Source organism: Dreissena polymorpha, chromosome 11 (assembly GCF_020536995.1).
Source record: "Dreissena polymorpha isolate Duluth1 chromosome 11, UMN_Dpol_1.0, whole genome shotgun sequence".
NCBI classification, from domain to species: Eukaryota; Metazoa; Mollusca; class Bivalvia; order Myida; family Dreissenidae; genus Dreissena; species Dreissena polymorpha.
In genome coordinates, this window is record NC_068365.1 from 18155124 (window position 1) to 18172588 (window position 17465).

A 17465-nucleotide genomic window follows, 5' to 3' on the forward strand; every position below is an offset into this window, starting at 1 on the left:
AATAAATAAGAACAATTGCAAAATGCACACATCGCAAATGACTCACGTATCAGCGATCGCACCAAGTTCTTGTTTTGCACGAACGGCGTCGTACCAGCTGGAAATTTGACAACTTCAACTCTCTAGCTGTCAAAATATTATTGACCTGTGCACAGGTCTACATAGTTCTGGCCACCATTACTTTAAATGCCGCTTTTTTATGATTTTTGCAACGTTGCTCGGGAAAGTACACACTGCCAGGGCGACCGGAACTTGCAGAATCCGCATCGTATTGCGGCTCAACTATTCCTTGCAAATATTGCAAAGAAATACGATTCCCGGTCGGGTTAAACGATACCGTTTGTAAAGTTCAATATCCCTATAAATCTCCAAAGGGTTGGTACGATCTAGATACACTCTTTCAATAATATTATTTCAATAATATTATTATTATTACGCAAGGAGCTCGTGCGGCGGCCATTTTGTAAAGTAAACGCTCAAACGACGTTACGTCATGATTGTATAGCGTAAGTCTAAACATTGTAGACTTAGCATTTGAGACTTATCTTACTGAGTCTGAGTCTAAAACTAACCATTTTATGTTTCGTGAATTAAGTTTTGTAAGGCTGAGTCTGAGTCTGAGTCAGAAACTGGAGCTGAGTCTAAGATTTGAGACTTACGTACATTGGTGAATACGGCTCCTGGATGCATTACGTTTCGCGATTTAAACATTAAATATTTGTTCAGTTTGAGGAAGCGAATCGATAATAGACGTTGAAATATGTATGCAATACAGACTATCATTGCCGATTGTAGTACTGGCTAAAAAATACCTTTTATGACAGGTCATGTATAGAACGTTAATCAAATAGTGACCATAAATCACTACAAATGTCTGGGTTGTTCATTAATATAATTAATGCACGTTTCTGATCTAATTGCCTGTATCTAGTTGTAATTAACATGATATTGATAAAATTAAAACGTTTTTTTCATAAATTAACATTACATGTTTTATTTTTATCATTTAGGGAATATATAATTATATCATTATCATCATTAAATATTCTGAAAATGATCTAAATTATCATGATTACTTTAAAGTAAATTTTTTAAATTTTACTCATTGTTTTTAATGAATTTGCACATTTGCTTGATTCAAAATAAAATGTATTAATAAGGGTTTCAGTTGTTAGTTTTAACCCATTTTAGTTCGATTAAATATAAAGTACTAACTACGTACATGTATGTGAAATGCTCTTGAGTTCGTTTCCTGGGCCTAGAACCAGTACTTGGGTGTCTCTTGGAGATTTCTTAAGAATGCTCCCACACTGGGTATCAAACCAGTGACCTCCAGATCATTAGGTGGACACCACATCCATTACATATCAGCGACCTTTAATTAGTAAATTACTTTAGTATTGCAGCATTATATAATGTAACGTTGCTACATATTTTTGGAAAATGATTAATGTGCAGTACTAAATAAATCTAAATGCATACAATTTTAATTGTGTATAGTGTGTGATTATTAGTTACAAATTCCCTTTTTACAGGTATACTGGATTATGAAAGACTGATAAACATAAAATTGACAACTCATCTCCCCAACGATACTTTGTGTGGCTCATTCTCGGAACAAACCCATAGTCAGTGAGAAAACTACAGTGTAAAAATCCACTTGATTGTGACAATTATGGCTGACCAAGCAAATGTTATCATTTAAAATAAAGAAAACTTCCAGTTCAATATACATTTTATACCAATTATGACATTGGCCAACACAGAAAATAATTATAAGGTTGATTTTCTCAAAATTGACTTTTACAATTGGATACTGTTTTAAGCTTCACTCTACTTTGTCTGAAAATAAAATTCCTAAATGATGTAATAGAAACATACATATTTAATGTTTAGTTTTACAAGGATATATATATATATATACATATATTATAATATCTTTTTATCGATGGTCAATCAATTTAAGTTTAACTAACATATGCATACACATTTCATACATGTGTATGCTTTGATTTTTTTTCTATTGAAGCCAAATTTGTATCCTATTAGATAGATAGATAATATCACAGCAGTATTCCTAGTTTGTCTGCAAGTACTGCAGAAATCATGGATTATTATTTTACTGAGTCAGCCTTAATCTTTATATTATAATTGTTAAAACAGATTAAGATGTGCATTATACAATTGAGGATGCATCAAGATTAAAAAATGGTACATGCTTAAATTAATAAAGAATCAATAACAATCAGAAACTGTGCATTTTTTTCAGTATTGTATGAAAGGATTTGAAGTAATTATGTGTTTTTGAAATATGATTTATGTGAATTTAAATAAATATATAAAATTTAGTGATTTTCTCAGACAAAACTGTTAATTACATACTAAAATATTCAGAATGTATAATTGTAATATTCATTCGAATTTTTTAGTACAAAAAGCACTTTTCCCTGGCATTTGTATTTATAGTAATTGCATATTTTATAATTCTGACAGCATTTATAAACTGTGTTCATGCAAGCATGAAACCGGTTTCATTTTTTTGAGTATTTAAACAATAGGGCCATGATGGCCCTGTATCTCTCCACTGCTGAAAAAAGGCTGAAACAAATTTCTCTGCATGTGCAAATACTTAAATATAGGCCCTATTTAAGCACAAGTACACTTTTGTGACCTTCTGGGCTGGGTCAAATTTAACCCCAGGGGCATAATTTGAGCAAATTTTGTAGAGGACTACTATATCTCACTACATATAAAATGTGGTAGCCCTAGGTCCTAGAGTTAAGGACAAGAATATTTTTTAAGTTTTCACAAAATAAGCAAGATATAAGCGTATATAATGTTCAATTTTGTGACATGCGGGTCAGGATCAAATTTGACCCAAAGGGCATAATTTGTACAAACTTGGTAGAGGACTATAAGATGTTACTGCATACCAAATTTGGTAGCCATAGTCCAAATGGTTTTCGACAAGAAGATTTTTAAAGATTTCACAAAATAGGCGCTTTAAAAGCGTTTATTCAATTTTGTGACCCCCCGAGGCAGGGTCAAAGTTGACCCCAGAGGCATTATTTGAACAAATTTGGTAGAGGTTTATTAGATGTCACTACATACAAAATTTGGTAGCCCTAGGCCCAATGGTTATGGACAACAAGATTTTTAAAGTTTTCACAAAATAGGCCCCATATAAGTGTATGTTCAGTTTTGTGACCCCGGGCAGGGTCAAATTTGACCCAAGGGGCATAATTTGAACAAACTTGGTAGAGAACCATAACATGTCACTACATACCAAATTTGGTAGCCCTATGCCTTATGGTTAAGGACAAGAAGAGTTTTAAAATTTTCACAAAATAGGCACTTTATAAGCATATAATTGATTTTGTGGCCCCCGGGGCAGGGTCAAATTTGACCACTAGGGCATATTTTGAACAAACTAAGTAGAGGACTATACAATGTCACTACATACCAAATTGTGTAGCCCTAGGCCTAATGGTTATGGACAAGATTTTTTTTAAGTTATCACAAAATAGGCATTATATAAGCATATGTTCAATTTTGTGACCCCCGGGGCAGGGTCAAATTTTACCCAAGGGATTAAATTTGAACAAATTTGGTAGAGGACTATTAGATGTCACTATATACCAAATTTGATAGCCCTAGGCCGGATTGTTATGGACAAGAATTTTTTTGAAGTTTTCACAAAATAGGCCTTATATAAGCATATGTTCAATTTTGTGACCCTCGGGGCAGGGTCAAACTTGACCCCAGGGGCATAATTTGAACAAACTTGGTAGAGGACTATAAGATGCCACTACATACCAAATTTGGTAGCCCTAGGCCCAATGGTTATGAACGAGAAGATTTGTAAAGTTTTCACAAAATATACCCTATATAAGCATATGTTCAATTTTGTGACCCCCGGGGCAGGGTCAAATTTGACCCCAGGGGTATAATTTGAACAAATTTGGTAGAGGACTATTAGATGTGTCTACATACCAAATTTGATAGCCCTAGGCCCGATGGTTATGGACGGGAGATTTTGAAAGTTTTCACAAAATAGGCCTTATTAAAGCGAATTTTCAATTTTGTGACCCCCAGGGCAGAGTCAAATTTGACCCCATAATTTGAACAAATTTGAAAGAGGTTCACCCCAGGAACATTCCTAAGAAATTTCATCAGAATTGGACCAGTAGTTTAGGAGAAGATGTTTAAAGGAAAAGTTTATGCATGGATGCACGATGGACACAGGACCTTTGGCCAGTGGAGCTAAAAATCAAATTAAACATTTAGTTTTGGTGTAAAATCAGTTTTTATATGCAGTGTCTATTTCACTTATAAATTAAAACAGCATATTATTCATTATTGAAAAGATTATTCCAAGCTTGATGTCATATTTTAACTTTGCATAGTGTAGTTAATTGAACATTGTATTGAACTGTATGGGCAGCTATATTTTTTAATTTATGAATGTTGTATTATACAAAATGCATTATTTCTACCACAAGTAGACCATATAAGGCCTACTGCTACTAAATAGGCACTGGTATGAATTTGACACTGTTTTTGATGCTCATACAAAACTTTAATTATTACTACACTTTAGTATATTAAATATTTTCAAGTTTTGTTCAACATTTTTTGCAAAAGAAATGAGTGTCTTAATGCATTTGAAAATATACTTAAAACAAACTAAAAATGCATTTTAACATTCCTTTTTCCTGGTAAAGTGTATTTGGGATGATAAAAAATACACTTGAAGAGTATTAATGCTGGAAAAATGCAGAAAAAAATACATTTGTTTCTGTTAGAAGTGTGTCTTGTCTGCATTTTTAAGTGTATTAAATGCACATCAAATGCAGATAAATACAATGCCAATACTGTTACATGTATTGTAATGGACATAAAATGCACTTGTTCTTGTAATTAAATGCTTTAGTGAATTGAAATAACCTTTTATAACGTTTTAACAATTAATAATACCTTTTTATATAAATTTTCTTTTGAAATGTGACACTTAAATGATTTTTGCACCACTAGTAAGAGGTATAATTTGTGCTCATAATGCTTTATCATTACACTATATAATATCATTTGTTGTATGAAAATTGCCCGTAAAATTCATGTGAAAGCTCAAGAGATCAAGAGCAGCGTGCTATACCCTGCTCCTTTTTACATGACTTGATGGTATTTAGTCCCCAATTCTACATGGCTAAGGGAAAATTAATGTGCAGATTTGACAAATAAGTCTTAACTGGGATCCAATAGGCAGACTTTCATATTACTTGTATTTAATTTAAATCGTGATCTGAATGGCTCTTTGGCAAATCTTTGTTGGTCACAGTATTCAACTGAATTTTGTTCACTTTGTAGTGATTATATTTTCTATATTTATCAGACAACATCTTTCTTCAAAAGTTTAACATGATTGCTTGGTTAATTTAGAAACAAGATCAATGCATCATAACATAAAGTGAAAATATGTGTAATAGTAAAAATGGCAGCAAAAAAGCACTAGATTATCTGCCTAAAATCTGAGACAATATGTTGATATATTGGAATTTCTCATAAATAATGTGTTCCATAGTTGTATAATTGTATAGTCGCATGCATGAGTGGTGTCAATGTCACAATACCAATTAAAGCCTATAATTTACTAAAACAATTTGAAGTTTGATGTGTGTTTTTTTCAAGATCTGTTATATATAATTATATATACATGTATATATATATTGTTGAAAAGTTAACATGCAATAAGTTTACTGTAATTAAGTGACAAATAGTTTTACTGATTTGGTTGGATGCATATATGCAGATATATCATGGTTTGTGCAGAGGACAGTAGCAAAAACAAGAGCTGTCTCGGTAGGATGACATATGCCCCCGATAAACGCTTTAATAGAAGTTATGAGCATTTTTCAAAACCTAAACGCCGACCCTAAGTTCAAGGTCAAAGGGGTCAAAATTTGTGTGTGTATGGGAAAGCCTTGTCCATATACACATGCATACCAAATATGAATGTTACATCTGAAGCGACATAGAAGTTATGAGCATTTTTTCATAACCTAAATGCAAAGTGCGACGGATAGACAGACGGACAGTGCGATCACTATATGCCCTCCTTTGGGGCATAAAAATGTGTTTCAAATTGTTTTGGTAAATTAGTAATGTAGTTATAAGAACAGAATCATCAATTATAAAGTTATTGATTATAAAGTGTTGCTGGCATATTTGATGCATTCATCTAGCTATAAGAAGGTCCCTGTTTTATCCCAACTGGCACCGAGTGAGGGTTCTCAAAATCTTTAAACAATATGAATAACTACATATAGGGTCAAGAGCCTTGTTGATATACGGGGCTAAACACCTGAAATCAAAGCGACCCAGGTTAAAGGCCGAGGCCAAATAAATAAACCAGAGGCCGCATGAGCCTGCTATACTCTGAACAAGTATTGTTTCTTCTCAGAAAACTGGCTTAAGTGTCTTACTAAGCTTTAGACTTTGAGTTTCAGTGCAATCAATCTAAAATAAATTGGTCAAATTAAATAATAATTTGTAAAAAATAAACATTCTGCACAAATTCAATTATTTACTTTACCTGTGTGCATGAATCATTTCAGTCTTGATGGTTAGTGAACTATGTCAAAAGCACCATATCTATGAAACACTTGTATTTTGAATAGTGCAAGGTTCCACAGAAATGATGCTGATGATAATTCTACACGATGATGAATTATTAGATATATTTCTAAATTCCATTTCCACCAACAATTCGATTATTCCACTACCAGTTCACATGCTTCATACACAGTTGAAAACAACACTATTTCACTCAACAACCGTGACACATGTACTCAATTTTTCAACTTTTCGCAATTAAACTTGTCTTCTACTGTTATTGTTGTTGTTGTACTTTTTAAAGTAGTTCGAAAGATGGCGACCATTAACCCAGAGATTGATTTATGAAATAAATCGTCTGCTGATCCAGAGTGCATGTCAGGAGGAACCTCAGTCTTTTGTTGTTGAAATAATAAATAGAAAATTGTAAGTCTTATTATTAAGTTCTATTTCACATTGCAAATATTTAATTGTGCAAAATCTTTTCAAACATGTGTTGTTTTTCCCATGCTATTGAGTTTTTAAAATATTTTCTTTAACTGAATGCTTATTACACTTAGTAAAACATGAATGTATTGTTACACATACTCTAAAAATTAAATAATACCAAGATTACCTATCATGCGTGTACTAATGTGTATATTTCAGTGATTTACTGATTTATACTGAGAAATAAAACATAAACGACTTTTATGAATTGCCTTGCCTTCAAATTCTGCTGATTTTTGTTCCATACTTAAACACGAAATCACGAAGACTTTCAGTACTACTATGGATATCATGTTCAAAAGGAGTCCAACAGAATATAATAATGGCATGGGAACCTTCATTGTCTCGGATGATAAAGAACAATTATACATTTTAAATTGTAAGCAATTGACAGACGTTGATAATGTTGAAATTTTACACACAGCAGAGTAACATTTTTAATCAATTAAAAGACCGGTCTTTGCTACATGCACATATGTGCGATATACAATGGCAATTGAAACCCTGAGAAACAAATGGTATTGTTACTCGTCAACGCATCCGGTAATTGGGTTCCGTGTAGCATACTGGGTGTGAATATTACTAATTATTTATTTACAAGACAAGGCAACATTGAACGAATATGTATTTGTTTATTAAACAACAAAAGTCGAATATTGCGAAACAACTATCACCATAAATGAGCGAAATCGCTCGCAATCGAATGAATCGATATGCTTTCCTTCAACTACATGAAGGTCAGTCTGGTTCTGAGCGACTCTGTTGGTAAATAAAATGACATGCGAAACTTTGCTGTGTCGGAGGTTAAAAGAACAATTATACATTTTGAGTTGTTTGCACTTAACATGAGTTGATTATGTTGCTATTTTAACAAAGAACACTCACAGTCCCAGTCAGGTATCCAGTAAGGTACACATATTAACAGATACGCCTTGCTCCTCAATCACCTCATATATATGCGATTTATGCTTACACTCACATCCTCTTCCAAAACCCGCCATTGTCACTTCGGATGGTAGCATGTCGATCACATCAATAAAAGATGTATATATGTCTGAAATATCCTGCTTCATTGATATTTCTAGGAGCAAAGCCTTCTCCACTTTCTCGCTGATCTGTTCAAAAGAAACATAATTATACAGATAGTATGTTGTCGTATGTTTCGCTGATAATAAAAAAATTGTACGAGTTATATACCTGTTCTTGAAACTCCTTTGATTGACCCTGAATTGTTATGCGAATAAGCTCTTTCATTTCATCCAGTGACTCCAGATTATGTTCAATATCCTTGTTGTCTAACCAGTCGTATGCATCATCCAAATCCATTTTATCAACATCGATTTCCGTCATCATGCTGTGAACAAAAAGTTATTAACTAAATAAGATATACTTTTATATATACTACGCACATTGTTTTTATATGAATATAATAATACATAATGTGAGTATAAATATATACATTCTGTATTATAGAAAGTATATATTTATAAACGTTCCGTCAGAAAGAAATGATGTTCATACAGGGCGCACGTTCATTTCTTAACAACATGTATATTGTGTTCAATTGTAAGTTACAGCTTTGTATTAAGTATTGAACCGGGTAGTGGGTTTTCTAAATATTCGAAGGACGAGTACGCAGCTAAGTATTGGGCAGATGAACCTTATCAAGTTGCACGCCAGTAGTGAGATAGTATGTATCGTAAGCGACACTCAGAAACAAATACTTTTTTGAGTAAAAGTTCTCCTGATTGGTATGAAACTCACATTTTATGAAACGTTAAAACGGGTAATCAGATATAAATATTCCTTCAAACGAAGTTTTCTTGACAGTCAGGCTCCGCATGCGCATTCGATTATTGCATTGTTCCACAACGTAAAAGGTGCTGTAATCGACAAATAGATTTAATGTCGGGATATTAATGATCATACAACAGTGTAAACGGTATAGATAATAGACACGATGAGAACATATGCCGTTTTTCATACGTAACGATTATAAACCGATGCAGTTTTATGATATACTTTACTAAAAAATACATGTGTTGAAAACGTCAAAATGATATAAACCATAAAAAGTGGTTAATTTGTATACAAAGTTAAAAAATAACATTAACAGTCTGTTCACGACTGTATACATGTATGTACTCGACTCATACAGTTGTTTATGTTGCTAATACATTTATTCTAGGACGATTGACATCATTACAACGAAGAAAAACAGCAACAAAAACTACTAAAAAACGCTTTTGGTTAATCGGCATTTTCCGTTACCCGCTTCGGGTTTCCGCCACTTTGGTGATGCCATATTACCGTCCCAATTGCGAGTCATTCGGACATTTGTTTATTGTAAATACGCAGAACATCTTGAACATTTCGCGCATAACGTCAACTAAGACAATTAAATTCGTGTTAGGTTGCTATACATTTTCAAAAAGTGTTGTTTAAAGCTCGTGTGCCAATAAAAATATTGCATGACATGCGTCATTCGACATAGTTGATTGTATTGCTTTTGGTTGTAAGAATCGTTCGGACAAGTATTGTTTTTTTTCTAATTTTCGGATAATTGTCCTCGTAAAATAAAATGGATTCAGTCAAGTCGCGGAGGAAACTTGATGATTAAGTTGTTTATTTCACACCAGGTAAGAGTTCTCAAGTTTGCCTTTTTAAGATATTTTAACTTTTTTTTTTCAAATTCCGGCATTCAAATCAGCATATCGTTATTATTGTTATAAATTTTATCTAAGTAAACATAGAGCCCATGATTAATTTTGGGGAAGAATAGGTAAATAAGTAGAACAAATCCATAATAGAAACACAAGTTTTTACTGCTAAATTATTCAGGCTAAGTGTCTGGGTTCTAAATATTTAGGTTTAGAAAAACACGTATGCGGGTTACGTCAGTATTATATTTTATTTCTCTACTTCCAGGAAACTATAAGATAATTTTATGCTCATATTGCATGTATATAGGATAAATTGGACTGATGTTGAACCAACGCATACACGAAAATGGAAATAATTTATCACTCGTTTAATAATCTTTTCAACATTATACCATTCATATTTTATTGATTCCTACGATTGGTACCTCTTTAAATGTTCTGCAAAAATGGTGATTCGAGCCAGAAATGCTCATTCTAGAATGTATTTGCATTGCTTGGGGCATATTTTTGTATTCGTTAAGTAAGATATTCAAAAACCTAGCCCTTGAATCTGATAATTTTAATATAACAATCTAGGAGTAAAACAAAATTCTACCACGGCACGTGCCAAATTTCATATTATACAAAGAAGAAAATCGACTATGGGTTATTCTGCAACAATTATGGGCGGAGCTTATACACTGAAAGCACTAAACAAAACATGCCGATATATTGTCCACCAGCGTAATAATCCAATAAGGTTGTTATTGAGGGCGGAGATCCGATCGACAGAACAGCCGAACGTTATTTTAATGGGCAGAACTTCCCATAAAATAGTACGCAAGAAAAATAAGATATCTTGTGTAAATATTTAGTTAAAACCGTGTTAGAATCGAAATAATTCGTGTACGTTACAGTTTGTTGTCGAATAACCCACGGTCGGAAGTTAAGATGCGTGGTTTCAAATCACTCGTGCTTCGCACGCGTGATTTAATCCTTACGCATTAAAACTTCCGGCCGCGGGTTATTCGACAACAAACTATAACGTACACGAAATATTTCTTAATCAAAATGTTGGTTTAAATGTTCAGGTAAAATCTCAACAATAATGACGATGATGCTAATGATGATTATTATCATGACTATAATGCCGATGATGACGATAAACGTGCTGCCGCGGATCCTGATGCTACTGATAATGATGATGTTGATGCTGATGAAGATGATGCTGCTGCTGGTGGTGGTGGTGCTGCTGCTGTTGATGATGATGGTGGTGGTGCTGGTTGTGGTGATGATGATGATGATGATGAGGAGGAGGAGGAGGAGGAGAAGGACGACGACGACGGCGACGACGATGACGATGACGACGACGATGATGATGATGATGATGATGATGATGATGATGATGATGATGATGATGATGATGATGATGATGATGATGATGATGATGATGATGATGATTGTATCAAATAGCATAAAATACAGTGGCCTAAGAGTCAAACTTATATTCTAGTGTTGCAAAAGGGCTAATCAATGTAACAAACGTTGTTCAGTATGGCCTATGCGCGGTGATTCTATGTTTTAACGCAATATGTACAAGTGGAAAAAAAAAAGTTCATATCACACAAGCACAAAAACTGCTGATCATTTATTGACTGCGTTTACAATGTAGGGTACCCGTTTTAAACTTTTAGCAAAACAGACATAAAAACTAATACCTACTGTGAAACCAACCGGAACAATACTTGGTGAACACGTTTCACAAATTACATATAGTTATGGAAGCAAATACCTTAGTTGGCGGGGGTTCAAAGTCATGTTTTATTTTCATTTTGCAAGCGTATGTGAAATAACAGAAGGACACGTCAATCAATATGTGTCATACTTTAAGCTAGTTAAGTTATACAAGATTGTATTGCTTTACATAATGTGTTAATTAAGATTGAATTACACAAGTTTACATACTGTGTTTATTAAAAATAAAATACAAATAAAGTTGCCCTTACATTCATACGTTTAACAGCTTATGCAGTCAGTTGGAGGGTACCAACTTTCGTAACTGACAACATGACCGACAACTTCTGTGAAGCCTACCTCTAAACTATTTTCTAAACAAGTGTCTGTCAGAATAAACCCCTCACATTAATTGTGCTTGGACGAGAGCAAAGCACCCTTTTAGCCAGCGCTGTACAATGCTATCCTATATATGGAGAGGTAGTTATATAAATTACGTGTTAATAGTTCCCATTTTGAACAACTAATAGATAGTCAAATTATACTCTGTTGAAGCCAGTAAGCGAAACTAAATAGTTTTTCAATGTTCGATATTTTTCCGGGGGCAAACGAATTAAAATGCAAATATGTCCCTTATATATATATATATATATAACGTTGTTCTGAGCAAACATAGTATCATAAAATAACAATAAACACTTCATATTCATGTAATATAATGTAATATAATATAATCCAATAAATATAAACGACTTACCCTTATTGTTCCAAGGTTCTCCACTAAAATTTGACTTTCAATGAAACACAAGACCTTCACATGTGTTTGATAGTGTATAACATGTATGTTATCGCGTTCTATCAAAATATTTAAATATACACACTAATTGAATGTTCACGTACTAAATTATGGCATCAGATAGCGAGACATTATACCGGTGCAATATCCAGTGTTCTAATTTCATGTATGCATACACACATTATCAAACACAGTCAGTCATTCTACTATATAAATGTCTAATTCGAAGCCTAGTTAAAGGCTACATTTTAATCTTCCAATATCTATAACATATGCATATGTTTGTTTTATAAAATGGCGTGAATATGGATTGGCTCTGCTTATATGAATGGGCATTACCCATTTTATGTTAAGCGTTTAAAAGTGTGCTTGCTGTGGTATTGTTTTATACAATAATGATTATATTTATGCTATTTAAATGAATATTTTACATATCTTGAGTAAACTATTCAAATTATAATTATTTATGAAACTAAGCGCACATATGACTTAAATACATACTACTTTTCGTTCTACACAAAAACAATGTTAAATTTTAACTGTACTAAATGGGTGTATTAAAGGTAGGTAAAAATGACTAAAATATTCACTTGTTATATAACGCTCACAGGTTGCTGTGAAATCCAAGGCGTTAAAACAGCTGTCCATGTATACTTTCAGTATCCATGTGTTTAAACAACATACTGACTCTTTTGCTCAGTGGTTGACACGCCTCGCACATCAAGGCCCATGTTAAGATACATCATCTGGTCCCACATGTCTGTTCATTGGAACGATACTAACAGTAATGTTGCATGCCGTTTAAAGTGAGTTAATTAACAACTTCGTCAATAAGTGTAAACTAATTAAATAATTTAAAGCTGTATTACACTCGAACATATTTAAATTGTATTTTCGTAACGCAACGATCAGTTAAAATGCATCCATGCATCCGAAATGATCTTTAGAGTTCTTGCTTCACTTGCATGTAAATGCAAGATTATAAAATGTTGGAAAACTTAATTATTCTATACATTTAAGTTTAAACAGTGTTAATACAATAGAAAGAAGTAACATATATTTCATATTAAGTTGTATTGAAACGAAAAGTGCACACCATGTTTATTATCCCCCGCCAAAGGCGGAGGGATATTGTTTTGGCGTTGTCCGTCCGTCCGTCTTTGCGTCCGTCCGTCCGTCCGCACTTTTGTGTCCGGGGCCATATCTTGAAAGTGCTTTGGCGGATTTCATTGAAACTTGGTATGAGTATATATATGAATAAGAGGATGATGCACGCCAAATGGCATTGAACACCATCGGATAATAACGCAGTTATTGTATATTGAAAAAAAATAGTTTTTTGTTTGTCCGGAGCTTCTTGGAAGTGCTTGGACGGATTTCATTAAAACTTGGTATGAGTATGTATATGGATAAGAGGATGATGCTTGTGGCGTTCTCCATCCGTCCAGAAGACTTTTGTGTCCAGAAGTATATTGGCGGGGATATCCATTCAACGAATTTGCTTGTTATTCCTACATTGACGAGTAACTTTGTAAATTATTTTTTTGTAGAGGCGCTCTGTCTAAGAAAAATGATCGTTATTTTGTTGTTTAGTTACCGTTTATATATTCCTCGTGGCCATAAATGAGAAGAATGAAGCAACATAAACATCGGTTGGCTATAGTGGTGCGTACGTCTTCTGGACAGTATTACACAATCATACGTTCTCTGAAAAAAAATATTGATACATCTATCAAGTTATTCACCAGCAACTAACGAGCAAGCGCTGTGTACACACTCAAACGCTTTATCACAGAATGGAAAAATAATGTAACACATGAGAACAAGAAACCGTCGGAGACGGATGATGCTCCCCAAAGTTGTTTTTTGTCACAATATTGCACTATATATTCAGATAAAAGGAAACGTCTTAAGGGCTCAGTAGTTGGGGGGACAAGAATCTGTAAAAAATCATCCGACAAGAACCCGCTGATAATATGCACATCTCCTCTTGGTAGTGAAGCTTCCCATAAAGATTCATTGAATTCCGGTCATTAATGCTGAGAAATAGCCTGGACAAAAATTGTGCATTGACGGACGGACGCACGGACACACGGACGGACAGACGAAGCGGCGACTATATGCTCCCTCTAAAATAAATTTTGGGGGAGCATACAAATATACACCTAAGACGAAGACGCATGCTGAAAATACATCTTCGTTTATATGTAGGATTATTCTGACGTCAACCATTCCAATGTTTAATGCTTATTAACACGTATTTTTAATGTATCGTATTGTCGTCTTTGCATATATATTTATTTAAAAAAAAAACAGGTTAGCGTATGATGTGTAATAATTGCAATACACGGACCCAAGTAAATATAAAGTGCATGGTGTCATAAAATGCATGATGGTAACCATTTTTCACATAACGATTTACTTCTTGTTACTAATACCTTAGATATTTTATTTTGAAAACTTATTCCATTATAATGTACTACCCACTTATTTAAAAAAAAAACTTGCATAGTTATTTGGTAGATGAGTTTCTTTTTCGCGTCGTTGATTAAAGCCGTCACGTAAGCTATTTGCAATTTAATAAACGATTTCTAATCAAAATCTTTTGATGAATATGATCAGTTATGTAAACAATAGTCTTTTATCAACGGAGTAACGCACACTGTATATACATCCTTAGACCATCCTGGTAATAGAGAACTGCACTGTTGTACAATATTTTATCCCTCCTTGTTTCAAATTTCCTGCATGAACCAAATCTATGTATTTATGTTCAAAAGAAAAAACAACAACTTCGTAATACAGGTTTAAGTGGAATAACATTTTTAAAACAATAATTAAAATGAGTGGCCTCTTCTCTTTGACATATCTTTGATAATTACATTGGATTATAAATAACAATGGTTTCAATATAGAATTAGGCATATAATTATAATTTTTGCGTGCGGTTTTTCGATGTATCTCTACCGAACTTAATTACGATAATTAATTTACTACCCAACAGTTCAATACATTTATATTGTTTTTAATATTTAGGTGTTTTAGTATTAAACTAAATCATTGTGTCAGTTTGGGGTTCGTTCAGTTCATGATTTCGTTTAGCAGATATTATTCCTTACACAGAAAACACCCTGGACTCTATGATGACACGGCTAGCACTGTTAAAGATCACTGGACTATAAATCCAATGATCTTGTGGTTAGATTCCTGATGCGGCCACATACTGTTTTTCGGGTTTTGTCTTGAAAGAAGAGTTTTGTTCAATTACTAGAAAATTAAATCTCTAGTAAGGATCGACGATTTTTATGACGATAGGTTATACATTGAATGTACGCTGGATCGAATCTTGGTTGTGTCAAATACATTTTTGATTTGTAATGCGCCCCATCCCCGATCCGACGAAGTTGGAAGCATGAAGCTTTTCACATGTTCGATCGTTCGTATGTACAACCGTTCGTCCCGACGAGTATGTGTTTTTAGCTACTGATTTGATCTCGTTCAAACTGTAACTGTTGAATAACATTCAAGTACACATAATCGAAAAGGCAGAAAATCATGCTATGACGAGTTTTGGCAGAATTTCGCCCCTTTGTTTTTTTACACGTTATAATATCTACAGGGATTTCAATACATTTTAAATGGAAAAAGCACACTAACAACTCTATAGATGCAGTTTCATATTCCTCTTCAGTATACACTTGGTGTAACTCATTCTATCTCTTAAGTTTATAAAATTATACTTAGAAGGAATTCAGACTGTGACGAGGTTTTGAAAAAAAGCTATGTTAATAATATTATTATATACAGTAATTTTAAAAGGCGCATGTTTCTATAATTTGAAATTGTTTTGTTTTTGACCGGAGCAAATATCATTCCTTTTGGCAGTATGAACGAATGAACTCCTCAACAAAGAGTGAAAATCAATTTATTTTAATGACCTAGTTGTGTTAGTTATTGACATCACTGTTGTGTATCGAAAGCACCCTCTGTATTTAAGGGACCCCTGGGACGTCGCTTATGTTATCTTTATTGCATTCATGTCAGTAAAATCTAACTTTAAATGGGAAAAGCACAATACTAGCTCTATTTTTACATTCCTGTTGAGTATACCAATAACTCACACGAAATTGCCTATCTCAGTGAATTCATTTACGCCCAATGGTCCCTATCAAATATCCACATGCTTTGTATATTTTTTTGGATGATATTTCATAATACATAGAATAGGGTTAAAACGATTTCAATTGAAATTATGAACAAATGATCAACACAATATATTTTCTCATAACTGCCCTATAGACTTGTTCATTTGTCGTGTTACGCAATTACAATTGAACTCTTTTAATTTGCTTTCATTGTATGTTATTGAGTGAAAGCTTTCATGCAAAGTAGCCAGTTTGGAAATATAATGAATTATAAGTACAGTAATCTTATTCAGTTAGCAATTTTGAAATTCCTTTTACATCACATAAAATTTATTCAAGAATTTATTTATATTGTAGTCTCGAAATGTAGTGTGCTCAATTGCTATTTATCTGCTAGGCGAATCTCGCTCAAATTTCACAGCTGAATGACGTAAATGAAGATGAACCTAAAGAAAGGAATTGGGCTGCGAAGAGGGTTGGAACAATGAAGGCAATTAGTCTTTTTCCAGTATTAAAAATACAGTCCCAAATTTTTGTTTTCTTCGCTACTCTTTTACCACTGGCTTAATATTGCTCAAACTTTTACTGTTGGGTGGACTAAACGTGTTTACATGTATAATAAAGTAACTTTTACTGTGACTAATTTTAGCTGAAATATTGCCCTTTATTTTTTTCTCCAATGACGAATATATAATGGTTTTGTGTTTGTCCAAACATGTGTTGTTGGGGCATAAGTGTATGTGGCATTCGATTTCTTTTATCTTTTCCTTGTAATTTACTGAAGCTCATTATTTCCGAAGTTAAAATCTATCAATTTAAGACATGTAATGTTAATACTCAAACAATTGCTAAAATCGCTGAACAAGTTCCTAAAATTTAAATAAATAATCGACCTCATACTGGTATGTTCATGCATTCATAAATATCCTAACAACATATTCATGAGGGCATTTTATTGAATAACACAATACATCAAAACAATCAATGTACTTTTGTGAATACATGTATCCTTACCATATACATGTTTTATCTATAATTGTATTATAT

The 17465-nt window shown here is 33.3% G+C and overlaps 1 long non-coding RNA gene across 1 annotated transcript; it reads right to left on the reverse strand.

Moving 5' to 3' along the window:
* Window positions 1-7713: 7713 nt before the first annotated feature.
* Window positions 7714-12401, reverse strand: LOC127851048 (uncharacterized). The gene is made up of 3 exons (XR_008035627.1): window positions 12235-12401; window positions 8299-8455; window positions 7714-8216 (listed from the first exon to the last, which is right to left on the reverse strand). It is a non-coding gene; the product is annotated as an uncharacterized LOC127851048 (long non-coding RNA).
* Window positions 12402-17465: the final 5064 nt, after the last annotated feature.